Genomic DNA, 8,841 nt, shown 5'->3' with positions numbered 1-8,841 from the left:
GCAAGGAACTCATACAACACAACAGTTAAAAAACCCAAGTAACCCAACTAAAAAATGGGCAAAGGAGCCGAATAGGCATTTCTCAAAGGAAGATGTACAAATGGCTGACAGACATGTGAAAATATGCTCAATCTCAGGCAGCCACCACAGCCTCCTGTCTGAGTGGCCGAGGGCAGGACATGGGTGTGGGGCGCGGTGCCTGGCAGAGGTGAGGTGGCGGCAGCCAGGACTACACTGGCCTGGAGCTCAGCATGGCTTGCCTGGGCCTTGTTCTAGTGAGCTGTACCTTCTTTCTTGCACTGAATGGTCTATATTCCTCTAGTGATGATGTAATCAAATTAACTCCATTAAATTTCAACCAAGAAGTTATTCAAAGTGAAAGTTTGTGGCTTGTAGAATTCTACGTTCCGTGGTGTGGCAACTGCCAAATACCAACATGGAGGAAACCAGCAGCTGTCTTAAAAGATGTTGTGAAAGTCGGCACAGTAGATGCAGGTAAGCATCAATCCCTAGGAGACAAGCATGGTGTTCAGGCATTTCCTACCATCAAGATTTTAGATCTAACGTGTCTGTTGGCCATTTGTATGTCTTTCTTTGAGAAATGCCTATTTAGCTCTTTTGCCCATTTTTTAATTGGGTTACTTGTTTTTTTGTTGTAAAGTTGTTTCAGTTCCTTGTATATTCTGGATATTAATCCTTTGTCAGATGTATATTTTGCAAATATTTTCTCCCACTCTGTTGGCTGTCTTTTAACGCTGTAAATTGTTTCTTTTGTTGTGCAGCAGATTTTTAGTTGGATATAATCCCATTTGTTTATTTTTCCTTTGGTTGCCTGTGCTTTTGGGGTCGTATTCATGAAGTCTGTGTTGGACAGAGCCTGTGATGAGCTCTGCCTGCCCAGTGTGGCTGCACGAAGCTCCTTGGTGAGGCTGGCAGTCAACTCTGTTTTTGATCCTCTTGAAAGTGAACAGGGCAGCGTGGTAGTCAGAATAATGGTCCCCCCAAATGTCCATGCCTTAATCCTCTGATCCTCTGATTAATTTACTTTACGTGGCAAAAGTCACTTTGCAGATGTGATTAAGGACCTTGAGATAGGGAGAGCGTCCTGAATTATCTGGGTGGGTCTATCCTAATTACATCAGTTTTTAAAAGTGGAAGAGGAGGCCCAAGAGTGAGTCAGAAAATGCAACTGAGTAGGATTCCTCCGGCCACTACTGGCTCTGAAGATGGAGGAAGGGGCCATGAGCCAATGGATTGGGTGGTTTCTAGAAGCTAGGAACTGCTCTGACTTTATAGATAGCAAGAAAACGAGGACCTCAGTACCACAACCACAAGGAACTGAATTCTGCCAGCAACCCAAACAAGCAGGGAAGATTCTCCCCTAGACCCTCCACCTCGGGGATGCAGTTTGCTGACACCTTGATTTTAATCAGGTGAGCTCTGTACTGGACTTCTGATCTATAGAACAGTGAGATAAAAAATTAGTGTCATTAAAAAAATTTTCTTCTGGATCTAACAAAAACAGACCAGAAGCTTATCATGGTGGCAGAACTGGTGAAGTCACTGTAGATATTGTGCTCAGCACTCTGCACCAGCTCCTGAAGGATCACCTTGAGGGAAGAAGGGGGGGATATAGTTCTGGAAAATGAGGCAGAAGTGATAGTTCAAGTAAGATGGATGTGGTTGAGCTGACATATGACAGCTTTGATAAGAATGTCCTTGACAGTGAAGATGTTTGGATTGTTAAGTTTTATGCTCCTTGGTGTGGACACTGCAAAAACCTAGAGCCAAAATGGGCTGCTGCAGCTACAGAGGTAAAAGAACAAAAAAAAAGGAAAAGTGAAAAGTGATCCAGCCAGTGACATGGGATTAGCGGATTTCCTCCAATCGAGATGTTTCAGAAGGGAGAGTCCCCCGTGGATTATAATGGTGGGTGGACAAGATCTGAAATAGTTTCCAGGGCCCTTCATTTGTTTTCTGATAATGCCCCATGTCCTGAGCTGCTTGAGATCGTCAATGAGGACATCACCAAGAGGATGTGTGAGGAGCATCAGCAATGTGTGGTGGCTGTGCTGCCCCACATCCTTGATACCGGAGCTGCAGGCAGAAATTCTTATTTGGAAGTTTTTCTGAAGTTGGCAGACAAATACAAAAAGAAAATATGGGGGTGGCAATGGACAGAAGCCGGAGCCCAGAATGCATTTGAGAATGTGTTGGGGACCAGAGGATTTGGATACCCCACCATGGCCTCCAATCAATACTGGCAAGATGAAGTTTGCTCTGCTGAAAGGCTCTTTCAGTGAGCAAGGGATTAATGAGTTTCTCAGGGGGCTCTCTTTGCAGTGTGGTTCTGCAGCACCTGTAGGAGCAGGCCCATCCCTACCGTCAGTGTAGGACAGCCCTGGAGTGGCAGGGATGGAGAGCTTCCTGCGGAGGGTGACATTGACTTCAGTGACGTGCAGCTTGATGACTTATGGGAGGATGAATTGTGAGAGCCACAGCAGAGCCTTCAAGTTGTTTTCTCTTCTTGGGTGTGAGCAGACTTTTCCAGCAGTGAAGGAGAATTCTTTACAATCAGATGAATCTACCAGTGGCCTTTTTAACCAAGAAGTAGCACTTGATTGATTATTTGAAAACACTGCAACATTTTCTGTAAATGTTTTGAAGACCTCTCATAGAGATTGTTTTACTTCTTTCCGATTTGGATGCCTTTTATTTCTTTTTCTTGCCTAATTGCTCTCGTTAGAACTTCTAGTACTAAGTTGACTAGAAATGGTGAAAGAAGACATCCTGGACTTGTGCCTGATCTTAGGGAGAAAGCTTTCACTCTTTCACAAGTGAGTGTGATATTAACTGTGGGATTTTCATATATGGACTTTATTATACTGAGGGAATTCCCTTTTTTCCTTTTATTGTTTGTTTTTCTCAAGAAAAGCGTGTTCGATTTTGTTAAGTGCTTTTTTTTTTTTTTTTACATCAATTGACACAATCAGGTGGTTTTTCCCCTTCTATTAATGTGGTGTATTACAAGATTGATTTTCTTCTGTTGAACCATCTATGTATTCCTGGGATAAAGACCACTTGGCTATGTTTTTAGTACTTTTAATACATTGCTGAATTTGCTTTGCTCATAATATGTTGAGGATATCTGCATCTATATTCATAAGGCATATTGGTCTTTAGTTTTCTTAAGTGTCTTTTTTTGTTTGGTTTTTGTTTTTATCTTTTCTTATAGCATCTTTGCTATAAGATGCTATAAAGTCTGGCTTTGGTATCAGGGTAATGCTGGCCTCATAGAATTAGTTAGCAAGTGTTCCCTCCACTTCAATGTTTGTAAAGACTTTGATAAGGATTGGTCTTAATTCTCCTTTAAATGTTTGATAGAATTCTCCACTGAAGCCATCTAGGCAAGGACTTATCTTTGTTGGAAAGTTTTTGATTACTGATTCCATCTCCTTGTTATAGGTCTGTTTAGATTTTCTATTTCTTCTTGGTAGTTTGTATGTTTCTAGGGATTCGTCCATTTCATCTAGGTTATCCGATTTGTTGGTAAACAATTGTTCATAGTACTTTCTTATAATCCTTTTTATTTTTTATTTTATTTACTTATTTATTTTTATAAAGATGACTGTAAGGGGATCTCAACCCTTGGCTTGATGTTGTCAGCACCACGCTCAGCCAGTGAGCCAACTGACCATCCTTATATAGGATCCAAACCCGTGGCCTTGGTGTTATCAGCACCACACTCTCCCGAGTGAGCCACAGTCTGGCTGTATAATCCTTTTTATTTTTGTAAGGTCAGTAGTAATCTTCCCACTTTCATTTTTGATTTTAGTCATTTGAATCTTCTTTTTTTCTTGTCAATTAGCTAAGGGTTTGTCAATTTTGTTGATATTTTAAAAGAACCAACTTTTAGTTTTGTTGGTTTTCTCTATTTTTTTTTCTACTCTCCATTTCATTTTTCTCCCCACTCTTTATTGTTTCCTTCCTTCTGCTAGCTTTTGGTTTATTTTGCTCTTTTTTCCCCTAGTTCCTTTAGGTGTACGGTTGGGTAATTGATTTAAGAACTTTCTTCTTTTTAAATGTAGGCATATACAGCTATAAATTTCCCTCTGCATACTGCTTTCACTCCACCCCATAAGTTTTGGTTGTTTTTTGTTTTTGTTTTTTTGCTGTCATTTGGGTTTTTTTTTTTTTTTTGATCTGGCCAGCATGGGGATCTGAACCCAAGACCTTGGTTTATCAGCACCACACTCTAACCAAGTGAGCTAACCAGCTAGCCCTGATGTGTTTTCATTTTGATTTGCCTCTGATATTTTCTAATTTCCCTTGTGATGTAGACATTGAATCACTGACTGTTTGAGTGTGTTCTTTAATTTCCACATATTTGCAAGTTTTCCAGTTTTCCTTCTGATATTGATTTCTAGTTTTATTCCACTGTGGTCAGAAAAGATACTTCGAATGTCAGTGGAATTTTGGTCACATATTGTGGCCAGTGGGTGTGTGGATCTACCCTGTGGTTAATTTCCCAGTCCTGAATGTAAAACTAGAATAGGCATCTTCAGCAACTGGTAGAGTCACCATGTTTTCTCTGACCCATGGGGTGAGGGCTATGATGGTACAAAGGGCCAGGTGGAAGACCCTTGAATGTCTCCTTTTTTCAGAACAGTAAATAAAATTTTGTATTCTTGGGAGAATTGCAGAGACAAGGGCCATCATCAATCTGAAGTATACATGGCTGGTGATTCCTATCATATCTGCTAGGTTGATGCATCTTGGAAAATGATAAGTTAGTCCTAACTTAATTAGGTAGTGACTCCAATTGCAGCTGTTTTTCCAGAACTGGGATCTCTGATAGAACAAAAAAGATACCCCAAAAAGTTGGGGACAGTGTTCTATAGGCTGCAATATATGATTTGAACCAGTGATCAACAAGCAGGGCTTTCTCTATTATGGACAAACTATATGGGCCTGGGAATCAAGGGCAGAGTTGTGAATAGTGCCTCTGTTACATCCTATAATCCACTTGCAGAACCTTTGCTTCCAATTCCCAGCAACTCTGACCTTTGCTAGTTTAGATAGCTTGAATACCAAGAGAGAGATGCTTCAACGAGAGGATACAAAGGTTCCACTGAATTGGAAATTGAGACTGCAACATTGCCATTTTGGCTCCTCATTCCATTTAACAACAGTCAAATAAGAGGGTCCTGTACCAGCTGGAGTGATCAGTCCTGATTTCCAAGGAGAAACTGGATTGCTGCTACACAGTGGGGGTGAGAAGGACTGTGTCTGGGACCCAGGTGATTCTGTGAAGTGCTTCTTCATACTGCTGTGTCCCAGATTAGAATTACTGGAAAATTACAGCAATTTAACAATGGCAAGGTCACTGAGGATTCAGACCATTCTGAAATGAATTTTTCAGTTATTCCACCAGACAAAGAACACCAACCAGCTGAGGTGCTAGCTGAGGGAAAAGGGAACATGGAATTGGTAGAAGGACGTTTAAAAATTAATTATATGACAAGTCGATCCTAAAATTCATAAGAGAATTAATTTGAGGGGCCCAGAATAGCCAGAATATTCTTGGGGAAAAAAAAAGTTGAAGGACTTATATTTTCTAATTTCAAAACTTACTACACAGCTACAGTAATCAAAACAGTGTGGTCCTGGCATAGGACGGACATAGAGATCAATGTAATAGAATTGAGGGACCTAAATCTACGAGCTAAAACTATAAAACTCTTATAAGAAAACTTAGGAGTAAATCTTCGTGACCTTGGGTTAGGCAAAACCTTCTTAGATATGATATGAAATCACAAGCAACAAAAGAAAAATAGACAAATTGGATGTCATCAAAATTAAAACTTTTGTGTATCAAAGTACACTATCAAGAGAGTGAAAAGACAGCCCATAGAATGGGAGAAAATATTTGCAAATCATGTATCTGATAAGGGACTTGCATCGAGTATTTAAAGAACTCTTCCATTTGCAGGTAAAAAGATAAATAACCCAATTAAAAAACAGGCAAAGGATCTGAATAGACATTTTCTCAAAGAAAATACATAAATGGCCAATAAACACACAAGAAGGTGCTCCACATCATTAGTCAGGGAAATGCAAATCTCACACCCACAAGGATGACTGTAACTATTTATTTTTTTGGTGGCTGGCTGGTACGAGGATCCGAACCCATGACCTTGGTGGTGTAAGGCTGTGCTCTAACCAAATGATCTAACTGGGCAGCCTATGACTATAAATAAAATGTCAGACAATAGTAAGTGTTGGTGGGGATGTAAAGAAATTGTAACCTTCATGAACATTGCTGGTGGGGGTGTAAAATGGTGCAGCCAAGGTAGAAAACAGTTTGAAAGTTTCTTAAAATGTTAAGCATAGTTATTACTCTCAGGTATATAAACCTGCAACTCTACTCTCAGGTATATAACCAAGTGAAATGAAAACATACACCCAGTCAAAAACTTGTATGCCAATGTTCACAGCAGCATTACTCATATTAGCCAAGGGTGGAAACAACTCACATGTCCATGAACTGATGAATGGATCAATTACGATACCTTGGTATAGTGGAGTATTTTTCTACTATGAAAAGGAATGAAGTTCTGATACAGACGATGACATAATTGAACTTGAAAACATACTAAGTGAAAGAAGCCAGTCACCAAGGACTACATGTTGTATGGCCCAAACTATCTAAATCTATATAAATCTACAGAGACAGAAGGTAGGGTAGATTAATAGTTACCTAGGTCTGGGGGAGGGATGAAATGGGGGTGACTGCTAATGGGTACTTTCGGGGCGATACAAATGTTCTAAAATTAAATTGTGGTGATGGTTGCACAACTCTGTGAATACATTAGAAACTATTGAACATTACACTTTAAGTGGCGAACTGTATGTGAATTATATACAATATCATTGTTTAAAAATCAATTAAGACACCGTAACCAGTTGTACAAACAAGGCCTGTAACAGTTATGCATATTTTCTTCTTTGCTTGTTACATGTGTATGAAATCTCTCCCTTCCTCTAGTTCCCTTATTTTTTTTGAAAGTATGATGGTGATGGACTTTACCAGCTAAGTCTTTAGGATAGGAAATATTCAAATGGAATTGTGACCAGAATCAAAATCACTGAGTGATGGATATGATGACTGCAGAACTTTGCTGTCTGCCTTGCAGGCAGAGAATGACATGTCTGTGCACAAAGGACACTTGTATCTTGTGAGTTGCATGTAGCAAGAGTCTAATGGAAATGGAATGGGGGAGAAGGTGTGTGTGGCTGCCGAGCAGCAAGGGAGGGACCGTGCTGATGACTTACTGTGTCTCAGCCTCAAGCCTGCTCTTTTCTGCTCTGGGCTGCTGTTGCTGGACTACTGAAAACTACATTTCCCAGACTTCCTTGCCGGCCAGATTCCAGGTAAGTTCTGCCTGCTAATGGGGCCTGCTGAGGGAGACTGGAAGGTGAAAGAAGGGAAGACTTTCTCCTGCTCCTCTCCTGCAGACGTGAGTCCCAGCACCAACTGCTTAAACTTCAACCCTCCCCCACAACACGCATCACAAAACCCAGTACTGGCCCCCTGGGGCTTCTCCCTCCAAATTTCTCATCTGCTTGCAAGGTAACCCCCAGTGATCCTTCCTGGTTCTGGTAGTCATGGCCTTGTGCGGTTCCCTTGTGCCTTAATCAGGATTGGCTGTGACCAATGGAACGTGATGGAAGTGACGAGGGGTGACCTGAGGCTAGGTCATAGGGGGCAGTGGCACTTTTGCTGGCCTCTCCTGTGATGCTCATTCTGGAGGTTGCCGTGAGGACAAACAGCCCTGGGGAGAGAGGCCCAGGTGAGCTGAGGCCTTCTGCCAACAGCTGCACTCAACTTGCCAGCCACATGAAGGAGCCACCTGCAGCCCTAGGAGAGGCCCCAAATCCAAACCACCCACCCAAGCTGCTCCCAAATTCTCAATGGAAATTGTGAGCAATAAGGGCTCACTGCTATTTTAAGCCCCCAAATTTAGGGGTGGTTTTTATGCAACATTAGGCAACTAAAGTGACCACGTCTTTCCTTAAATCTTTTAGCCCAGGGCGTGGTAACCACTTCCTGCAGTTCATCTCTGGGTTACTTGTGTCTACTTTTTGCCCTTCCCGCTGTCTCTCAACACCTGTGAAACAATTCCCTGTGTTAAGTGTTCTATATTTGAGATAACTAGTGTGGTTTCCATTTTCCTGATTACACCCTTTCATTTTAGAAAGAAAACATTAAGTGAAAGGCATATTTCTGAGTGTTGCCCTGGCCCCACATCCCACTTGTGAAAATCCTTCGCTGGCCTTGGCTGGGCGCTCCCCCTGCTCTGCATGCAACCCCGGCTCTCCTGCCACCCACCTTCACTGCCCTTCCTGCCCACCCACTCCTGTCTTATCAGACTTTTTTTTTTTTATATAAAGATGACTGGTAAGGAGATCTTAACTCTTGACTTGGTGTTGTCAGCACCACACTCTCCCAAGTGAGCCATAGGCTGGCCCTTCTCATCAGACTTCTAAGTCCTCTCTTGTCTCGACTATTTCCTTGGGGCCCCCAGACACACTCAGCAACGCAGGTCCTTGGTGGGGAGTACAGAATGTAGTTTATTGTTCTGCATCTGGGGCTTGTTCCTTAGACATCACGGTTCCTGGATGGAGGCGAGTGGGTCCTGCCTCCCTAAATTGTGGTCCCATGGGCCTGTTGGGATTGTGTTCCAGGTTCAAAGTGCACTGAGAAAGCTTCACAGTTTTAATACTTCCTAGATGCTCAACTGAGGCAAAGTGACAAAATGGCCCTCCTACCCCACCCGC

The 8,841-nt window shown here is 41.9% G+C and overlaps 1 pseudogene; it reads left to right on the top strand.

The window, feature by feature from the left end:
- Positions 1 to 251: 251 nt before the first annotated feature.
- LOC134373714 (protein disulfide-isomerase A6-like) lies at positions 252 to 2,492 on the top strand (annotated as a pseudogene).
- The last annotated feature ends 6,349 nt before the right edge of the window (positions 2,493 to 8,841 follow it).

Source organism: Cynocephalus volans, chromosome 3 (genome assembly GCF_027409185.1).
Source record: "Cynocephalus volans isolate mCynVol1 chromosome 3, mCynVol1.pri, whole genome shotgun sequence".
Lineage (NCBI taxonomy): Eukaryota > Metazoa > Chordata > Mammalia > Dermoptera > Cynocephalidae > Cynocephalus > Cynocephalus volans.
The sequence above is the reverse complement of the archived record's forward strand: the minus strand, read 5'-3'. Positions and strand labels throughout refer to the sequence as shown.